The sequence below is a fragment of the Bos mutus genome, chromosome 1 (assembly GCF_027580195.1).
Source record: "Bos mutus isolate GX-2022 chromosome 1, NWIPB_WYAK_1.1, whole genome shotgun sequence".
NCBI classification, from domain to species: domain Eukaryota; kingdom Metazoa; phylum Chordata; class Mammalia; order Artiodactyla; family Bovidae; genus Bos; species Bos mutus.
In genome coordinates this window covers 153,706,347-153,726,810 of record NC_091617.1, presented here as the reverse complement: position 1 = coordinate 153,726,810, position 20,464 = coordinate 153,706,347, and positions in this window count along the sequence as shown.

Genomic DNA, 20,464 nt, shown 5'->3' with positions numbered 1-20,464 from the left:
GAACCCAGATTTCCTGCATTGATAGACAGACACTTTACCGTCTGAGCCACCAGGGAAGTCTAGTGTACTATTGCATAAATAAACCATGCATCATACTAATCTAATAGATCAACTGATTATCGAATGGTAAGCCAGATTAGATTTTTGGAGCAAACCCAACTTTATCTGATATATTATCCTTTTCTATATTGCTGAATTCAATTTTATACTATTTGCTAAACTTTTCTGCTTCTGGGCTTGTGAGTAAAATTGGTTTGTAATTTGCCTTTTTTTTTTTTTTTGCAATGTTCTTGTTGGGTTTTGGTGTCAAGGTCATGCTGGTTTCATAAAATGAGGTGGGAAACGTGTTTTCTTTTTCCCTCTGAAAAAGTCTGTGTATAGTTGGTGCTATTAATCTTAAGGAATTAATAGCAACATTATGTACAAATTTTTTACCAATGAAATATATGGGCTTGGAGTTTTGTTTATAGGAAGCTTTTAAATCATGGAGCCAATTACTTAATTAGACATGAGATCTATTTAGAGTTTTCATTTTTTCTTATGTCAGTTTTGGTAGGCTGTATTTGACCATCCCCACGGAAAAGAAATGCAAAAAAGCAAAATGGCTGTCTGAGGAGGCCTTACAAATAGCTGTGAAAAGAAGAGAAGCGAAAAGCAAAGGAGAAAAGGAAAGATATAAACATCTGAATGCAGAGTTCCAAAGCAAGGAGAGATAAGAAAGCCTTCCTCAGCGATCAATGCAAAGAAATAGAGGAAAACAACAGAATGGGAAAGACTAGAGATCTCTTCAAGAAAATTAGAGATACCAAAGGAATATTTCATGCAAAGATGGGCTTGATAAAGGACAGAAATGGTATGGACCTAACAGAAGCAGAAGATATTAAGAAGAGGTGGCAAGAATACACAGAAGAACTGTACAAAAAAGAGCTTCACAACCCAGATAATGACAATGGTGTGATCACTGACCTAGAGCCAGACACCCTGGAATGTGAAATCAAGTGGGCCTTAGAAAGCATCACTACAAACAAAGCTAGTGAAGGTGATGGAATTCCAGTTGAGCTATTCCAAATCCTGAAAGATGATGCTGTGAAAGTACTGCACTCAATATACCAGCAAATTTGGAAAACTCAGCAGTGGCCACAGGACTGGAAAAGGTCAGTTTTCATTCCAGTCCCAAAGAAAGGCAATGCCAAAGAATGCTCAAACTACTGCACAATTGCACTCATCTCACACACTAGTAAAGTAATGCTCAAAATTCTCCAAGCCAGGCTTCAGCAATATGTGAACTGTGAACTCCAGATGTTCAAGCTGGTTTTAGCAAAGGCAGAGGAACCAGAGATCAAATTGCCAACATCTGCTGGATCATCAAAAAAGCAAGACAGTTCCAGAAAAACATCTATTTCTGCTTTATTGACTATGCCAAAGCCTTTGACTGTGTGGATCACAAGAAACTGTGGAAAATTCTGAAAGAGATGGGAATACCAGACCACCTGACCTGCCTCTTGAGAAACCTGTGTGCAGGTCAGGAAGCAACAGTTAGAACTGGACATGGAACAACAGACTGGTTCCAAATAGGAAAAGGAGTACGTCAAGGCTGTATATTGCCACCCTGCTTATTTAACTTCTATGCAGAGTACATCATGAGAAACGCTGGGCTGGAAGAAGCACAAGCTGGAATTAAGATTGCTGGGAGAAATATCAATAACCTCAGACATGCAGATGCCACCACCCTTATGGCAGAAAGTGAAGAGGAACTAAAAAGCCTCTTGATGAAAGTGAAAGAGGAGAGTGAAAAAGTTGGCTTAAAGCTCAACATTCAGAAAACGAAGATCATGGCATCTGGTCCCATCACTTCATGGGAAATAGATGGGGAAACAGTGGAAACAGTGTCAGACTTTATTTTTTTGGGCTCCCAAATCACTGCAGATGGTGAATGCAGCCATGAAATTAAAAGACACTTGCTCCTTGGAAGGAAAGTTATGACCAACCTAGATAGCATATTCAAAAGCAGAGACGTTACTTTGCCAACAAAGGTCCGTCTAGTCAAGGCTATGGTTTTTTCTGTGGTCATGTATGGATGTGAGAGTTGGACTGTGAAGAAAGCTGAGCACCGATGAATTGATGTTTTTGAACTGTGGTGTTGGAGAAGACTCTTGAGAGTCTTTGGACTACAAGGAGATCCAAGCAGTCCATTCTGAAGGAAATCAGCCCTGGAATTTCTTTGAAAGGAATGATGCTAAAGCTGAAACTCCAGTACTTTGGCCACCTCATGCAAAGAGCTGACTCATTGGAAAAGACTCTGATGCTGGGAGGGATTGGGGGCAGGAGGAGAAGGGGACGACAGAGGATGAGACAGCTGGATGGCATCACTGAGTTGATGGACGTGAGTCTGAGTGAACTCCGGGAGTTGGTGATGGACAGGGAGGCCTGGCATGCTGAGATTCATGGGGTCGCAAAGAGTCGGACACAACTGAGTGACTGAACTGAACTGATTTTTCTAGGAATTTTTTCATTTATTGAAATTTTCACATTAATTAGCATAGATTTGTTCTTAATATCTTTCATCTACTTAATATCCCAGGTGTAAAAGCATCTACTAGCCTGCAGTAGATGTGGGAAATGCTGGTTTGATCCCTGATCGGGAAGATTTCCTTGAGGAGGAAACGGCAACCCACTCCTGTATTCTTGCCTGGAGAATCCCATGGACAGAGGAGCCTGGCAGGCTATAGTCCAAGGGGGTGCAAAGAGTCGGACACAACTGAGCCACTAACCTCACACATGCATATATTTCTTGGAGGATAAACCATTTCACTACAGAATGCTAGTATCATTATGAAATGTTCCTTTTAACCTGGTAATGCTTCTTGCCTTCAAACAAATTTTGATGTTAATATGGCTACATGTTCTTCCTTTTGGTTAGTGTTTTCATGCGGTATATCTACTTCTATCCTTTTAAAGAACTGAGGCCTCCTGCCTATAGCTTCAGGCATGAGTTACCTTGAAGCATCTCTGGCTGACATCCTGATGGCAACCTCATGAGAGGTTCTGAACTAGAGCCATTTAGCTAAGCTGCTTCCAAATTCCTGACCCACAGCAACTGTGAGACATCAGATGCTTTGTTGTTTTAAGCTGCTAAGTTTTCCTTAAGTAGCTACATTTCTTACTTTATTTGGAATAATTATTTCTTATTATTCTTTTACTCTGTTGGTTATACCTTTTTTTGCTCTTTTTACTCTGGTTATTTGCACCTGACTCAGCTTATGGATGGGCTTCCCAGGTGGCTCAGAGGGTAAAGAAACTGCCTGCAATGCAGGAGATGACAGAGATATGGAGTTGATCCCTGGGTGGGGAAGATGCCCTGGAGGAGGGCACGGCAACCCACTCCAGTATTCTTGCTTGGAGAATCCCATGGACAGAGGAGGGCTTGAGGGCTACAGTCCATGGGGTTGCAAAGAGTCTGAAACAGCTGAAAGTACTGAGCAGAGCACAGCTTATGGTAGTGATACTATCAGCTAGAAATTCCTGAGGACACTCACCTGGGTCCATGTCCAGCCCCCTGCAGACATCTTCCCTTTCAGAACCAATGATGTAGCTGGACCAGTTCTTCTCATTATGACTGCAAGATGCCCTCAGCAGCAACCATTTGGAAACTTTGAAAAAAGAGATAAGATCTATCAGTCCCAACTCTTGGAGGGTACATGGCATGCCTGGGGCCACACAGTCAGGTGGGTATGAGGGAGGAGGAGAGAGAATGAGCAAGCAGGCCTGGCTTTTATTGGAGTCAAGATTGGGGGCTTAGGGTTTTGCAGGTTCATTCCTTATTGGTGAATTCAAAAACTAAGAGTGAGAATTAAAGCATAGGAAGAGAAAAACAATTACAACAAATAGTTATCCAAGTGAACCAGAGATCTTGAAGACAAAAGAAACTTCTGGGGGAGGGCGGCCTGACTCTTTATCTAGTCCCTGGCTGGCAATTTGTTTATTTGAGATAGCTATCTTTGAAGTAGATGCCTCAACAATCAAAAACTTAAGTAGGACGCTCGCATGACAATAGTGAAAAAATAAAACCCCAACTGTCAGGCCTTATATTATGTGGTTGTATGCAGGCACGCTCAGTTGCTCAGTCCCGTCAACTCTTTGCTACCCTTGGGACTGTAGCCCTCCAGGCTCCTCTGTCCATGGACCTCTCCAGGCGAGAATATGCGAGTGGGTTGCCAAGCCCTCCTCCAGGGGATCTTCCCAACCCAGGGATGGAACCTGGGTCTCTTGCATTGCAGGTGGATTCTTTTCCTGCTGAGCCATTGAGGAATCCTAGCTTACAACATGCATCTTTGACATTCAGTTCAGTTCAGTTGCTCAGTTGTGTCTGACTCTTTGCCGCCCGAGGAACCACAACACGCCAGGCCTCCCTGTCCATCACCAACTCCCAGAGTTTACCCAAACTCATGTCCATCGAGTCAGTGATGCCATCCAATCATCTCATACTCTGTCATCCCCTTCTCCTCCTGCCCTCAATCTTTCCCAGTATCAGGGTCTTTTCAAATGAGTCAGTTCTTCGCATCAGGTGGCTAAAGTATTGGAGTTTCAGCTACAACATCAGTCCTTCCAATGAACACCCAGGACTAATATCCTTTAGGATGGACTGGCTGGATCTCCTTGCAGTCCAAGGGACTCTCAAGAATCTTGTCCAACACCACAGTTCAAAAGCATCAATTCTTCAGCGCTCAGTTTTCTTCACAGTCCAACTCTCACATCCATACATGACCACTGGAAAAACCAGAGCCTTGACTAGATGGACCTTTGTTGACAAAGTCATGTCTCTGCTTTTGAAGATGCTCTCTAGGTTGGTCATAATTTTCCTTCCAAGGAGTAAGCATCTTTTAATTTCATGGCTGCAGTCACCATCTGCAGTGATTTTGGAGCCCAAAAAAATAAAGTCTGACACTGTTTCCATTGTTTCCCCATCTATTTGCCATGAAGTGATGGGACCGGATGCCATGATCTTCATTTTCTGAATGTTGAGCTTTAAGCAACCTTTTTACTCTCCTCTTTCACTTTCATCAAGAGGCTCTTTAGTTCTTCTTTACTTTCTGCCATAAGGGTGGTGTCATCTGCATGTCTGAGGTTATTGATATTTCTCCCTGCAATCTTGATTCCAGCTCATGCTTCTTCGAGCCCAGCGTTTCTCATGATGTACTCTGCATAGAAGTTAAATAAGCAGGGTGGCAATATACAGCCTTGACGTACTCCTTTTCCTATTTGGAACCAGTGATATTAAAACTTACTTTAAATTAGAATTTTTACTCACTCATGAATGATGCAAGGATTCTCAGTTCTGTTCAGTCACTTAGTTGTGTCCAGCTCTTTGTGACCCCATGGATTGCAGCACGCCAGGCTTCTCTGTCCATCACTAACTCCCGGGGCTTGCTCAAACTCAGGTCCATCCAGTTAGTGATGCCATCCAACCATTTCATCCTCTGTCATCTCCTTCTCCTCCTGCCTTCAATCTTTCCCAGCATCAGGGTCTTTTCCAAGAGGTCAGTTCTTTGCATCAGGTGTCCAAAGTATTACTTTCAGCTTCAGCATCAGTCCTTTCATTGAATATTCAGGACTTACCTCCTTTAGGATTGACTACTTTGATCTCCTTGCAGTCCAAAGGACTCTCAAGAGTCTTTTCCAACACCACAGTTCAAAAGCATCAATTCTTTGGTGCTTAGCTTTGTTCATAGTCCAACTCTCACATCCATACATGACTACTGGAGAAACCATAGCTTTGACTAGATGAAACTTTGTTGGCAAAATAATGTCTCTGCTTTCAAATATGCTGTCTAGGTTGGTCATAGCTTGTCTCCCAAGGAGCAAGAGTCTTTTAATTTCATGGCTGCAGTCACCATCTGCAGTGATTTGGGAGCCCAAGAAAATAAAGTCTCTGACTGTTTCCACTGTTTCCCCATCTATTTTCCATGAAGTTTTGGGACTGGATGTCATGATCTTAATTTTCTGAATGTTGAGTTTTAAGCCAGCTTTTTCACTCTCCTCTTTCACTTTCATCAAGAGGCTCTTTAGTTCCTCTTTACTTTCTGCCATTAGGGTGGTGTCATCTGCATATCTGAGGTTATTGATATTTCTCCTGGCAATTTTGATTCCAGCTGTGCTTCATCCAGCCCAGCATTTCTCATGATGTGCTCTGCATATAAATAAAATAAGCAGGGTGAAAATATATAGCCTTGACATACTGCTTTCCCAGTTTGGAACCAGTCTGTTGTTCCATGTCCGGTTCTAACTTTTGCTTCTTGACCTGCATACAGATTTCTCAGGAGGCAGGTAAAGTGGTCTGGTATTCCCATCTCTTTAAGAATTTTCCACATTTTGTTGTGATCCACAGCAAGGATCCTAAGATACCTTAAGTTTCTTTCCGTATTTAGTATTATCATGACATATTTTAATCATCTCTATATTTTTTAAGCCTCACGAGACTTTATTATCGCAAGTCTTTTCACACCCATATGGTCTACCATTTCCATTGCTTTGCATTCCATTGTATGCTTCTGTATGGAATCATTTTCATTCTTCCCAGAGAATTCTGTTTGCACTTTCTTTGTATTTCAGTGTTATTTAGGGACAAATTTTCTGTTTTTGTTTGTCTAAAACTGTCTTTATTCTATCATGTAGAATAATATTTTGACATGTAGGAGTCAGGAGTGTAAGAGTAAGGCGCTCCAAGCTTGCATACTTTCTCTCAACACTTGCAACTTCCAGCACTTGGAACACCACTCCATTATTCCCTATCATTTGTTTTTCTGTTTAAACGTTATCTGTCAGGCTTATAGTTGTTCTTTTGAAGGTAATATGTCTTTACTTCTCTCTCTGGCTGATAGTAAGTTTCTTACCTTTTGTTTTTGGTTTTCAAGAATTTTACTAGGATGTGCCTAGTGTATTTTTCTTAGTATTTACACTGCTTGTAAGCTTTTTTTTGTTAAATACTTTAAAATCTGTGGTTTGATGCCATTAGTTGTGGAAGTTTTTTGGGTGTCATCTCTTTGAATATTGTATCTACCTATTTTATTTTTTTCCCCTGGAATTAAAAAAAAATTAAAACTTAGTTGGAGTATAATTGCTTTACACTGTTGTGTTAGTTTCTGCTAGAGTTCCCCTGAAATGTTGGTTACATGTGTGTCAGACCTGTTACCATGTACCTTACATCTCCCGTGTTCTGCTCTGTACATACTGCTTTCTTTCTTAACTCTGTATTTCAGTCTGGGTATTGCTTTTGACCTGTATTCCAGTTCACTAATCCTCTCTTCAACTGTCTCTCATTTACTATTACATTCATTGTAATATACATTTCAGTTCAAGTATTTTCAGCTGTAGAATGTCCACTTTTTCTTTTGCTAAGGATCAACGTCATAACCATCTAACTTTTTTGCATTTATTAATCACGTTTTGAAGTTCAGAGCTGATAGTTCCTGTGGGACCATTTCTTTTATTGGTGATTTCTCTTGGTTTTCAGTTATTTGGTCACATCTTTTGGTGCACCAAGTGCTATCCAATTGAGCCCTAAGCCTCACGTATAAACATTTTATGAGATAATTTGAGGCTCTCTATGCTTTTAATATATTGGTTCCTTAAGTCCCTTTTCCCTTGGTTTAATGTCCTCAGACACACACATATACCCTTTGAAGTCTTTTTTTTAGTTCTTATCTGTAGGAGTGTTTGCAACACACTAGTCTGTCATTACTGGAGGCAGGAATCTTTCAAAATCTACTCTTCACCTACCAGATGCATAAATCAAGACAGGCAGTTTGGTACACGTCTGAGAATCAAGTCTTTGAAAACCTAAATTATGTTTATGATGTCATGGAATGCGTAAAACTCCAAAGTTTCTGGCATTTGTTTGTCCTTCGGTTTTGGCCGACCATCTTGTAGTCTGTGTGAGAAATACTTCAGCAGTCCCAACGTTCAGGTCTGAACTCAGTGCTGGATGTAAAACTGTTGCCAATGAAGTGCAGGGTAAAGTGTAGGACCATGACTGTTAGGCAATGTGACCAGGTCCCCAGGCTGCGCATGACTCTGAGCCGTTCTTACACTTCAAGTTCTGGCAGCACCTAGTGAAATGGTGTTTTGTAAGTTTTATCTTTTTCCTGACTTTGTGATGGTTTCTGTAGTCAGCGTGACCAGCCAATTTTGAGTTAGCATTATGGCATCTTCAGAATGATATACATGGAGGCTCAGGCCTGCACTTTTTAAAATTCAACTTCATTAAAGGGAGGTGCTGGGCCTCTTAACACATTGGGAATAGCGTTGGATTGTCCATTAAAGGCATTTCTTTCCACAAACTGTGGGACTCAGTGTTAAGACAAGATGGGAAGAGCCTAATGGACCTTTCTGAAAGAACCACCCGTTGAAAGGTAAAGTATGTTTTAAAGTGACAAGCCCAAGAGCCGAAAATGACTCTTTGATCTTTAAAAGGCTCATAAACAGGGGCAGTGCACTTGCAGACCTATATTTATGTATTCAAATATTGGGAGAAAATCCAAGCAGAGTCTCAGGACTGCAGGAGTATGCAGTTTAGACAAAAAGAGGCCAAGAGGAGGGCAATTACATCAAACTTCTTACAGCATGGAACAAGCTTTCTTCCTTTCTTGTTAACCAATGAACTGGAATCTTTCTAAGGGCTTGTTTTTTAAGTGAGGCTTGAACCAATCATTACACAGACGTGAGGTATTTCTGAGGAAAGAAAGAGGCAATTAAAGCCAAAAGAAAGGATGTTTTGTTTCTGAATTAAATCTGTTTTTGCCACCTTCTTTTACTTGGATGAAGGGTCTCCAAGTATCTCCTAACCCTCAGTGCCACCGCTATATGTGTGTATGTATATATATATACATACACCTTCTTTGGTATTGAACTCATTAACTACATCTGGAGAGTTAATCCATGGACAACAGGCCTATTTCCTCTGTTTCATGGAACCACTAGAGAGGGGTCATAAATAACTGCAGGGCCATGTCAGGGTGTTGAGGTTGGTGGTTGTTGGGAGACATTCAAAGGAAGTCAAATAACTCTGGAACTCAACACTCATGACTACTCTTGGTCCCAACAGCATGCTGGTTTTTCTCTTCCCTTGACCCAGATGGTTCATCCCTGAGAAGCAATAAATTCTACCTTGCATATAAGAGCCACAGGCACTGGAAAGGGGAATGTGAGTTGTGGTTAACTCTTTTACCTGGTTTCCGTGGTGACCACAGGTAGGTATTTGTCACATGACAGTTTGGTTCTTGAGATCCAAGGGGACTTTGGGCCAGAGCAAACTCTACTGAGTGAGTTTTGATCTCATTAACTGTCTACTTGAACTAAGTTCTATGAATAATAATAAAATAAATATACATATTTACCACCTAAGCAAAGAAAGAGAACACAGCTGTATCCTAGAATCTCCCAAGTGTCCCTGCTGCTGCTGCTGCTGCTGCTAAGTCACTTCAGTCGTGTCCGACTCTGTGCGACCCCATAGACAGCAGCCCACCAGGCTCCCTTGTCCCTGGGATTCTCCAGGCAAGAACACCGGAGTGGGTTACCATTTCCTTCTCCAATACACGAAAGTGAACAGTGAAAGTGAAGTCACTCAGTCGTGTCTGACTCTTAGCGACCCCATGGACTGCAGCCTACCAGGCTCCTCCATCCATGGGATTTTCCAGGCAAGAGTACTGGAGTGGGGTGCCATTGCCTTCTCCGAGTGTCCCTCCTCTTACTCACCAAATGTACCAGTATCCTGAATTTTGTACTCATCACTTCCTAAGTTTCTTATAGGGCTTCCCTGGTGGCTCAGCTGTTAAAGAATCTGCCTGCCAGTGCAGGAGACGTAGGAGACCTGAGTTTGATCCCTGATCTGGGAAGATCCCCTGGAGAAGGAAAATGGCAGCTCACTCCAGTATTCTTGCCTAGAAATCCTCATGGCCAGAGGAGCCTGATGCGCTACATTCTGAGGGGTCACAAAGAGTCAAACTCGACTTAGTGACTGAGCAACAACAATTTTTTTACAACACCTATGTATGAGTCTCTAAAAAAGTTATTTAGTTTTTCTTGTTTTGAAACTTTATATAAATGGAATTATACTGCTGCTGCTAAGTTGCTTTAGTCATGTCTGACTCTGTGCGACCCCACAGATGGCAGCTCACCAGGCTCTTCTATCCCTGGGATTCTCCAGGCAAGAACACTGGAGTGGGTTGCTATTTCCTTCTCCAATGCATGCATGCATGCTAAGTCACTTCAGTTGTGCCTGACTTTGTGCAACCCTATGGACAGTGGCCCACCAGGCTCCTCTGTCCACAGGATTCTCTAGGCAAGAATACTGGAGTGGGTTGCCATTTCCTCCTCCAAAATGGAATTATACTCTATATATTCTTTTGGTTTTTTCCCCTATGGTTTACCTTGTTATACACAATGACAGTTCATTCACTTTCATATCCAAATACCCCATTATAAGAATAAAACATAACTTATTTATCCAATTTATCCATTCTTCTGTAGTGGACACTTGAGGTGTTTCCAGTTTTTGCTGTCACAGTTGGTGCTGGTATTAGCATTTGTACACATCTCCTGTTGTGTGTGAAGAGGATTTATGGAGTATTTTTTTTTTAGTAGTAGAAATATTGGGACTTTCAGTAAGTATGCATTCAGGTTTTTGAGAGTTAACATCAACTTGTTTTCCAAAAGCGATAAAATTAATTTATATTCCCAGTGGTGAAGTGTCAGAGTTGTGGTTGCTCCTCATCCCCTCCAATATTTTCTATAGTCTTCCTTTTGAATTTTTTTTGTCAAACATGTTTATTATTCAAAATAGTTAAATGGACACTTTTATCGGTATCGCATCTTTGTGGAAGCTGAGGCTTGGAGGTTTCAAGTCATTTGATTAGGTTTAAGGAGCATAGATTCTGAAAATGTGTTACATGCAGGAAGGTGAACATTACCCATAAAACACTGCAAATTTGCACACTGCTTATCAAAGATGAAAAAAAAGTCAGAATTGTTGTTAGACATATTTAATTCAAAAACCGGGATGGCAAATGAGGATGGGACATTGGGGAAAAATGCCAAAACCTTTGAAATTGGGTTAAATTTTAAGGTGACTTCACTCTCTCAGGCAAATGGATCACAGGCCAAGTAGTTTTTAATTAAATGACATAGACAGAGGGTGAGATGGTTGAATGGCATCACTGACTCAATGGACATGAGTTTGAGTAAGTTCCAGGAGTTGGTGATGGACAGGGAGGCCTGGCGTGCTGCAGTCCATGGGGTCACAAAGAGTCGGACATGACTGGGCAACTGAACTGAACTGAAGACATTTTTGAGTTTTCCAAACCCAAGGGCAGAGTTAGGGTTGAGCTATCCGTGAGGACACAAGGCTGCCCATCTTATGTAGATTCTGGAATCACCATACCACCCTGTCTCATTTCCTCATTAATTCTTAGACCCTGAGTCACATGGAAGGAACCAGAATTTGGGAGAAAAGAAAATACTTCTCTTTTCCAGTGCTCCTGCCAGAGGTGACCCCATGGAAACCATTCATGTGTGTGTTAATTAGGAATAAGTTTGCCTCCAGTGACAGAAACCCCCACAGATGAGTAGCTTAAGTGAGAGATAAATATTCAGTGTTTTTTGTTTTTTGTTTTTTTCATGTCAATGCAATCAGAGGTAGGCAGCCCGGGGCTGGGATGAGGGTTCCACAAAGGCATTAAGCTCCTTCTAATGGGATGTGGCTGTCTCCCTCTGAGCATCACCTCCTTATTCTAGGCAGCAAGGCTGGGGAAGGGATAAAGAAGGGGCAAGGTACACACACCAGTTCTCCTTTAAGAAGATTTTTTAGAAGCTGCCACATCCAACCTCCATTTACATAATCTTGGCCCAAAATTCATCACATGGGCCAGCAAACAGCAAGGGAGGCTGGGAGATGTGGTCTTTCATCTAGGCAGTCACGTGCCCAGGGGAATCCATTGCTAAGGAAAATGGATACTAGGGTAGGCAACTAGCAGGTTTCCACTCTCTTGAATTCATTAATGGAAGGAAGATACAGGTATATTTCAGCTCTGTTGTTGTTTAGTCACTAAGTCATGTCTAACTCTTTTGCAAACCCACGGACCGCAGCCCATCAGGTTCCTCTGTCTATGGGATTTCCCAGGCAAGTATACTGGAGTGGGTTGCCATTTCCGTCTCCAGGGGATCTTCCTGGCCCAGGGACTGAACCTGTATCTCCTGCATCACAGGCAGATTCTTTACCACCAGGGAGCCACCAGGGAAGCCACAGGGAAGACACTATCAGATGCCAAGGGCTCATGCCACTTTGCCAGAGCCCAAGTTTGAAACCTACCATGGAAGGAAACAGAACCAAGCTGTTGCCCCTATACTCAGCCATCATTGACCTGACCCTACTCTAGAGGCAAACACAGGGTAAACCTTTCCTTCCTTCCTTCTCCCTTTCTCTCTTTTTTTGAAAAGCATCTTATATTGTGGTTTGGGCTTTTTTCAATATCACAAGAAAGATTCAGAGAATTTCAGCTCTATGAATCCTATTTTTGTGAGTTTTAATATGAAGGCCATTCTGTTAGGCCACCAAAATAAGGTACACACAAATTTCATGAAATCCTCCTCCATCCTTGGATGCCAGCTGGTTGGTATAAGAGGAAGGTGAACTAACACTTAGGGCCCTGCAGTGCGGCTGCCTGCCCCCGTGGGCAGTAAGGCCAAAGGAAGAGGAAATTCCTCACTTATCAAAGTGGACCATGAAAACGTGCAGAGGAGAGTTCAAGGATTTGCAAAGAGTCAGATCTAGATCATGGAGTACATATCAGAAAACAGAATTCTGCTTTCTTATCACACCTGTGTGACACTCAAGTGGCATTCCTAACGAGCGAGGTGGGTCAACTTTTTTTCATAGCTTTTGTTTCCACCTGGACAGATGCTTCATTGTTGGGAGAAATCGTGAAGAGCACACTGTCCAGTCTCTCCTTCCCCTGCTCCACCACGAAACTGGGGTCTTAGACAAACTCAGTTCAGTTCAGTTCAGTCGCTCAGTCATGTCCGACTCTTTGCAACCCCATGAATCACAGCACGCCAGGCCTCCCTGTCCATCACCAACTCCCGGAGTTCACACAGACTCATGTCCACCGAGTCAGTGATGCCATCCAGCCATCTCATCCTCTGTCGTCCCCTTCTCCTCCTGCCCCCAATCCCTCCCAGCATCAGAGTCTTTTCCAATGAGTCAACTCTTCCCATGAGGTGACCAAAGTACTGGAGTTTCAGCTTTAGCATCATTCCTTCCAAAGAAATCCCAGGGCTGATCTCCTTCAGAATGGACTGCTTGGATCTCCTTGCAGTCCAAAGACTCTCAAGAGTCTTCTCCAACACCACAGTTCAAAAGCATCAATTCTTCAGTGTTCACTTTTCTTTCCGGTCCAGCTCTCACATCCATACATGACCACAGGAAAAATCATAGCCTTGACTAGATGGACCTTTGTTGGCAAAGGAATGTCTGCTTTTCAATATGCTATCTAGGTTGGTCATAACTTTTCTTCCAAGGAGTAAGCGTCTTTTAATTTCATGGCTGCAGTCACCATCTGCAGTGATTTTGGAGCCCAAAAAAATAAAGTCTGACACTGTTTCCACATTTTCCCCATCTATTTTCCATGAAGTGATGGGACCAGATGCCATGATCTTCGTTTTCTGAATGTTGAGTTTTAAGCCAACTTTTTCATTCTCCTCTTTCACTTTCATCAAGAGGCTTTTTAGTTCCTCTTCACTTTCTGCCATAAGGGTGGTGGCATCTGCATATCTGAGGTTATTGATATTTCTCCCAGCAATCTTGATTCCAGCTTGTGCTTCTTCCAGCCCAGCGTTTCTCATGATGTATGGCAACCCACTCCAGTGTCCTTGCCTGGAGAATCCCAGGGACGGGGGAGCCTGGTGGGCTGCCGTCTATGGGGTCGCACAGAGTTGGACACGACTGAAGTGACTTAGCAGCACTCTGCATATAAGTTAAATAAGCAGGGTGACAATATACAGCCTTGATGTACTCCTTTTCCTATTTGGAACCAGTCTGTTGTTCCATGTCCAGTTCTAACTGTTGCTTCCTGACCTGCATATAAATTTCTCAAGAAGCAGGTCAGGTGGTCTGGTATTCCCATCTCTTTGCTTAAAGTCCCTAAGATGGCCCATTCCCTTCTCATCCTTCAAGTCTCTTCACAGCGACTCCTTCCCTGACACCTAGTGTTCCATCTTTGGGGTGCCCCCATCTTCCTCATCCTCGGTAGCTATATCCCCATTTGTTGTGGGCTGCACTCTACTCCCCCAGAAGATACGTTCAAGTGCTAACCCTCATCACCCGTGAATGTGATCTTATTTGGAAACTGGGTCTTTGGAGATGCAGTCAAGTTGGATCATACTGGATGAGGTCATACTGGATCACAGTGGATCCATAGACAAGAAGAGAGAAATCTGTATAAGAAGAGGGAACTTTGTCCTACACAGTTGGTGGGAATGTAAACTGGTACAGCCACTATGGAAAACAGTATAGAGGTTCCCTAAAAAACTAAAACCAACCTAGATAGCATATTGAAAAGCAGAGACATTACTTTGCCAACAAAGGTCCGTCTAGTCAAGGCTATGGTTTTTCCTGTGGTCATGTATGGATGTGAGAGCTGGACTGTGAAGAAGGCTGAGCGCCGAAGAATTGATGCTTTTGAACTGTGGTGTTGGAGAAGACTCTTGAGAGTCCCTTGGACTGCAAGGAGATCCAAGCAGTCCATTGTGAAGGAGATCAGCCCTGGGATTTCTTTGGAAGGAATGATGCTAAAGCTGAAACTCCAGTACTTTGGCCACCTCATGGGAAGAGTTGACTCACTGGAAAAGACTCTGATACTGGGAGGGATTGGGGGCAGGAAGAGAAGGGGACGACAGAGGATGAGATGGCTGGATGGCATCACTGACTCAATGGACATGAGTCTGAGTGAACTCCAGGAGTTGGTGATGGACAGGGAGGCCTGGCGTGCTGCGATTCGTGGGGTCGCAAAGAGTCGGACACAACTGAGTGACTGAACTGAACTGAACTGAAAAAACTAAAAATAGAGCTATCATATGACCCTGCATCCCCACTCCTGGGCATATATCTGGAGAAAAACATGATCATAAAGGAAGTATGCACCCCAATGTTCATTGAAGCACTGTTTACAACACCCAAGACATGGAAGCAACCTAAATATCCATTGACAGGGGAATGGATAAAGAAGATGTGGTACACATATACAATGGAATATTATTCAGCCGTTAAAAAGAATGAAATAATGCCATTCATTTGCAGCAACACGAATGGACCTAGAGATTGTCATACTGAGTGAAGTCAGACAGAGGAGAAATATCGTATGACATCCCTTATATTCTGAGAAGGCAATGGCACCCCACTCCAGTACTCTTGCCTGGAAAATACCATGGATGGAGGAGCCTGTTAAGCTGCAATCCATGGGGTCGCTAAGAGTTGGATACAACTGAGAGACTTCACTTTCACTTTTCACTTTCATGCATTGGAGAAGGAAATGGCAACCCACTCTAGTGTTCTTGCCTGGAGAATCCCAGGGACGGGGGAGCCTGGTGGGCTGCCACCTATGGGGTCACACAGAGTCGGACATGACTGAAGTGACTTAGCATAGCATAGCAACCCTTATATGAGGAATCTAGAAAGAAATGATACAAATGAACATACTTACAAAATAGAAAGAGACACAGACTTCGAAAATGAACTTATGGTTGCCAGGGGAGAACAGCTGGGGAAGGGATAGTTAGGGAGTTTGGGATGGACCTGTACCCACTGCTATATTTAAAATGGATAACCAACAAGGACCTACTGTATAGCATGGGGAACTCTGCTCCACGTTATGTGGCAGCCTGGATGGGAGGGGAGTCGGGGGGAGAATGGATGCATGTATCTGTGTGGCTGAGTCCCTTCTCTGTACACCTGAAACTATCACAATGAGGTGAATCAATTATATACCCCAGTACAAAATGAAAAATATGAAAAAGAAAGGGAATTTTGCACACAGAACAGACGGTAGAGAATGTCTAATGCCTAATGAAGGAGGCAGAGAGGGTAGTGATACACATACAGCAAGGAACATCAAACGGTGAGTGAGCATCAGATTCTCCCTCTGAGTCTAGAGACAGAATCAACCTCGCCAACATCCTGATCTTGGACACCTGGCTTCCTGAACTGGGGGACAATAAAAGTCGGCACTGTCCCTCAGCAGTGCCCTAAGTGTTAGCTCAGACAGCACATGTCTGTTGTGTGAAGCCGTCCAGTTTGCAGTGCGTGGTTACAGCAGCTCTAGGCAGTGGTTATGCCCTCTAACACACAGTGGTGTGTTTCTCCTTCCTTGGTTTGGGATCGGCCACCCCTCTCACTTGATAGCAAGATGCAGTTACAAATCGACCACAGAACAATATAGAGAACATACAGCAAGGAAACAGCAGCTTCTAAACCAGTGCAAGAGGAAAATATTACACGGCATATCAATTCAGTTCGGTTCAGTCACTCAGCTCAGTCATGTCCTACTCTTTGCGACCCCATGGAGCGCAGCATGGAAGGAAGGAAAGGCCTCGGTGCTTCACTAGAATAGAATACAGTTTTTGATGAAGGAAGCTGTCCTTTTTAAAAATTTTATTTATTTATTTATTTATTTTGGAGGTGTTTGGTCTTCACTGTCACTCGCAGGCTCTCTTTAGTTGTGGTGAGTGAGAGCTCAGCTTCTTTTAGGAGTTCCGGCTTCTCATTGCAGTGGTATATATTTTTTTTTTTCTTCCTGTGGAGCATAGGGTTCTATAGTTGTGGCAGCTGGGTGAATTGCTCCATGGCATGTGGAATCTTCCCGGACCAGGGATCGAACCCATATCCCCTGCATTGGCAGGTGGACTCCTAACCTTTGGACCACCAGGGAAGTCCAAGACAGGCATTCTTTAAGAGTAACACTGCCTGTTTTAAACTGCCTGCTGAAACCCTCACGTCATCAAGGAAGAAAGTCTTCACATACAGTTATTTGCAGTGACGAATAATCGTACTTTCTGCGCATAAGATTTTCTATCTTCAAAACATTTTCAAAACATTAATTAATCCTTACCACAGCATTAGTGAAATGGAAATGAGGGAAAATTTAAAGCATGCAAAATTTAATTACTAATGCTAACATTTGACACCCTGCTTATTTAACTTATATGCAGAGTACATCATGAGAAATGCTGGGCTGGAAGAAACACAAGCTGGAGTCAAGATCGCCAGGAGAAATATCAATAACCTCAGATATGCAGATGCCACCACCCTTATGGCAGAAAGTGAAGAGGAACTAAAAAGCCTCTTGATGAAAGTAAAAGTGGAGAGTGAAAAAGTTGGCTTAAAGCTCAACATTCAGAAAACAAAGATCATGGCATCTGGTCCCATCACTTCATGGGAAATAGATGGGGAAACAGTGGAAACAGTGTCACACTTTATTTTTGGGGGCTCCAAAATCACTGCAGATGGTGACTGCAGCCATGAAATTAAAAGACGCTTACTCCTTGGAAGGAAAGTTATGACCAACCTAGAGAGCATATTCAAAAGCAAAGACATTACTTTGTCAACAAAGGTCCATTAGTCAAGGCTATGGTTTTTCCAGTGGTCATGTATGAATGTGAGGACTGTGAAGAAAGCTGAGCGCCGAAGAATCGATGCTTTTGAACTGTGGTGTTGGAGAAGACTCTTGAGAGTCCCTTGGACAACAAGGAGATCCAAGCAGTCCATTCTGAAGGAGATCAGCCCTGGGATTTCTTTGGAAGGAATGATGTTAAAGCTGAAACTCCAGTACTTTAACCACCCCATGTGAAGAGTTGACTCACTGGAAAAGACTCTGATGCTGGGAGGGATGGGGGGCAGGAGGAGAAGGGGACGACAGAGGATGAGATGGCTGGATGGCATCACCAACTCGATGGACATGAGTCTGAGTGAACTCCAGGAGTTGGTGATGGACAGGGAGGCCTGGCATGCTGCGATTCATGGGATCGCAAAGAGTCGGACATGACTAAGTGACTGAAATGAACTGAACTGAACATTTGGCACGAAACTAACACTCCTCTTGGCTGGGCAGTAAACACATCCCATGCCATCTCCTCTCCCTTTGGAAAAACGAGCACGAAACTTGAAAGTGAACAAAAAGGTGAAAGTGAAAGCCACTCAGTCTTGTCTGACTTTTTGTGACCCCATGGACTATATAGTCCATTGAATTCTCCAGGCCAGAATACAGGAGTGGGTAGATTTTCCCTTCTCCAGGGGATCTTCCCAACAAAGAGATTGAACCCAGGTCTCCCGCATTGCAGGTGGATTTTTAACCAGCTGAGCCACAAGGGAAGTCCAAGAATACTGGAGTGGGTATTCTCCAGGAGATCTTCCAAACCTAGGAATTGAACCGGGGTCTCCTGCATTGCAGGCAGATTCTTTACCAACTGAGCTATGAACTTAGTTCTGTAATACATCAGGATGGAGGTGCAGCTCTTCCTGAGAAACATCAAGGGATGGGGAGGTGGATTCGTGCATCAAAGAGAGGGGTAGGTTCTGAGTTCCCTCAGGACCCTGGAATCCAGGATTCTGAGATCCTTCCTAAGAGGATAAGAAATAGGTGGGCTGGTTTTGAACAAAGATGTGGCGAATCCTATTAGGCCTCAGACAAAGCTCAGCCAATGATGGCCAGTCCAGAAAAAAAAAAAAAAAAAAAAAAAAAAAAAAAAGAAAAATTGTTGGTGACCTCTCGCCGTACTAGGACACTTGATACTTCGGTGAGGATTAAAAACATGTTTATTTTAGATGCGGATCATTTTGAACACCTTTATTGAATTTGTCACAGTATTGCTTCTGTTTTATGTTTTGATTTTTTGGCCACAAGGCAAGTGGGATCGCAGTTCCCTGACCAGGAACATGAACCCACCCTCCCTGCATTGGAAGGTGAACTCTTAACCACTAGACCACCAGGGAAGTCCCTTTGGTAAGGATTTTATCACCATCATGTGGCTGGGGGTGGGGATGAAGGGAAAACGTGGCTGTGAACAAATTGGGTCCAAAAAGAGAGGCAACGTGGTGTGCTTCTAGAACCTGGACGCTTGGGATTCTCCAGACTGGAGGGGTCAGTGGGCTCACATGCACTCAGTCCGGAGGGGGAGATAGGCCCATCCCCTCTGCGGCACACAGACTGCTTCATGCCGAGGGGCCACGTGGCCCCTGCATCCCACAGGGCCTGCCACCTGCTGTTGGGCCTGCCCCAGCCAAGGGAGGGATAACATGTTTCCCCATTTCTTCAATTAGGCTTCTGTGTAGCGAGTTTTTTTTTTCTCCAAAGAGTACAGTACGGAAGTGGGGAAATTAAAGGGTAACTTTACAGAGGAGAACCTGGCAAACACCACTTCCCATCAGCCAATTGAGGTCTACATAAATAGTCATCAATCATGTGGATAGCATATACCCTTGATATGGTATGGTAAAAATAGCAGGGTACCTCTGTGGTCTTCCTCCCCAGACCCATAACCCCAGTCAAATCACGAGAGAAAACAGCAAAACATCCTGATAGAGGTGCATTCCATGACATACCTGACTAGTACTCTTTAAAATGGTCAAGACCCTCATGAATGAGGGAAGTCTGTGAAGATGTCCTGGCCCGGAGGAGCCTAGAAACCATGACAAGGACATGTTATGTGAGATCCTGGAACACAAAAAGGACATTAGGTGAATACTGAGGACATCGGAATGAACTACGGACTTTAGTTAATAATGAGGAATCAATATTGGTTCATTCACTGCTGCAAGTGCACCGTCTTCATGTTGAAGATGTTAATAATCTGGGAAACGGTGTGCAGGTGTGGGGGAGGGGGATGTGTTGGGGTGGGGGGAGGGGAGCTCTCTATGCTATCTGCTCAATGTCTCTGTGAATCTAAAACCATCCCCCAAATCAAGTTTATCAATCCAAGCTAAATCTCAATCAATAAATGAATGGATAAAGAAGATGTGGTACACATATACAACAGAATATTCCCGAGTCATCAAAAGGAACAAAACTGGGTCATTTATAGAGACATGGATGGACCTACAGTCTGCTATACATAGTGAAGTAAGTCAGAAAGAGAAAAACAAATATATTGTGCATTAATGCATATACATAGAATCTAGAAAAATGGTACAGATGAATCTATTTGCAGGGCAGGAATAGAGACACAGATGTGGAGAATGGGCATGAGCACACGGAGGGAAAAGGGGAGGTGGCAACAAATTGGGAGATTAGGATTGACATATACACATGATCTTGTGTAAAATAGCTAGTGGGAGCCCAGCTCATGCTCTCTGATGACCTAGAGGGGTGTGATGGGGTGGAAGGGAGATTCAAGAGGTAAGGGATATACGTGTACATATAGCCAA